Source organism: Crocodylus porosus, unplaced genomic scaffold, assembly GCF_001723895.1.
Source record: "Crocodylus porosus isolate Cpor-Errol unplaced genomic scaffold, CroPor_comp1, whole genome shotgun sequence".
Taxonomy (NCBI): Eukaryota; Metazoa; Chordata; order Crocodylia; family Crocodylidae; genus Crocodylus; species Crocodylus porosus.
Genome location: NW_017728911.1, coordinates 32,945,632 through 32,947,619, shown reverse-complemented (window position 1 = coordinate 32,947,619; position 1,988 = coordinate 32,945,632).

The window sequence follows — 1,988 nt, the reverse complement described above, 5'->3', positions numbered from 1 at the left end:
GCCTCGCCCGCGGCCCCCGGCGCGGCTGCACAGCGCGTCCCGGGCCGGGCTCCGGGCGGGCGGAGCCGCAGAGGGCATGAGGAGCCGAGGTGCGACTGAGCGCAGCCTCGGAGACTCGCCCGACTCCGGCGGAGGATGCCCCGATGCAGCGGGGAAAGAAAGACCTGGCGCGGCGAAAGAAAGCAGGGTCCCTCGGCAGGATTTGTGTTTGGGTGGGTGCTTTCCCGGCTTATTTGCTGAGTAAATCTCCCTCGCTGCGCTGAAGGCGAATCTCTGTTGATAAATCCATCATTACCGTTTGGATGCAGGGAGACAGCAGCGCCACTAAATTTATCTTACATTTGTAGCGCTTTAATAGACATTTATTAAATGCTTTTAGAGAGAGACATGGGGCGCCTGATTACATCCTAGTTATAGACAGAAGGAAAAGGCACACGTTAGCAGCGATTTACCAGAAAGGGGAAGACGAGGAGAGGAAAAGAAAGAAGTCGAAGAAGTCTATTCCCTAGTCTTCCCCCAGCGCCTTCCTGGATTGACTTGGAGCATCTTATTGCTCCGGCTCTGAACACCGGCATTTTTCTCTACCAGCCCCACCTATGTATATTTTTATTTCGTTCTCCACCATCAGCATACATGTGACCATTTACAAGAGATTCATCACACTCTTCCACACTCATCTCCACCCCCACCACCCCCTTCCAGCTTTTGACTCTAATTTCAATCTTCTTCAACTGAGGAATCTCCAGGGACCTGGGCAAACTTGTGTAAAATAGTTAAACCAAGCGTGTTGCAAGGAGGATTTGCTGAGCTCCTCTCGCTGCCTCAGTCCCCCGAAAGGGCTCAGTTCAAAGCCACCTCACCGGCATCTAAAATCACATGTATACATGTATACATCTATCTGTACATACAGCTAGATGTATTCATCGGTACATCTATATATATATGCCTTTATAGATATGTATATACCTATACATCTGTATCTATAGCTATATATCGATACATCTATATTTATATATACTATATATGTCACGACTCGCGCATAGGGCAGACTGCGACCGATTTTTAGCCAGTTTCGGACGCAGCGGCAAACCCCTCGCCCTCCTCTTGGGGAGACAGCCCTCCAGTCACTCTTTTGCCCGTGCAGTCCTTAGCGGACCCTGCTGTGCCCGGCTTCCCAGGTAGATTTCTACAATCACCTCCTCTGATCCCGTCCCCCGCCTGATCCGGTGCTGCCACCCTCCATCACTGCGGCTGTTTCCCGATCCTTTCTGGATCGGGAGGGTTATGGCGCACGTGTGTGTGTGTTTGGGCAACCCGAACTGGTACCAAGTCTAACTCGCCCTCCCCAACAAGGGAAATGCTCAGCTCTACCGACCAGGGGAGAAAATGACCACCATGCACCGTCCAGGATGGCCTTTCTCCTTCCATCCCCCGCGGGATCCCCTTCACCCAGGCAAAAAGACCCCAAACCAAAACACGCAGTGGGGATCTGGATGTTAAGAAAAGACTCCAAAAAAAATAAAAATAAAATAAAATAAATAAAGGACTCCCCGTCCTTTCCGCTCCCCTCACCCCCTCTTTTAAAGAACACTTCCTCTATCTAAAAGTTTCCATAAGAAAATAAATACAAGTGACACTGTGCTGGGTGAAAGCTCATTAGTTCGTTGTCCAACCCTAATAAAAGAACAGAAGTGCAAATTATAGAGTTCAGCTTCAACACACGCTCTGTCAACTAAAATCAACCCCGTGCAAGCTTGATTCAAATTGCTGCTAACTTGGATCGCAATTCTAGCCCCCTTCCCCCTCCTCCTCCCAGCAGAAGGGATATTTGGTGGAAAAATATTGTTCCAAGGAGGGTAATGATAACGCCTGACATGGGGGGAAGGCTGCGCGAGCTCTTCTGCCTCTCGGGCAGCAATCCCAGTAGAGAGCAGCTCGCTGCTGCAGTGGGGAAGCTGGGATTGGGCTGGGGGGAGGGGAGGGGTAGG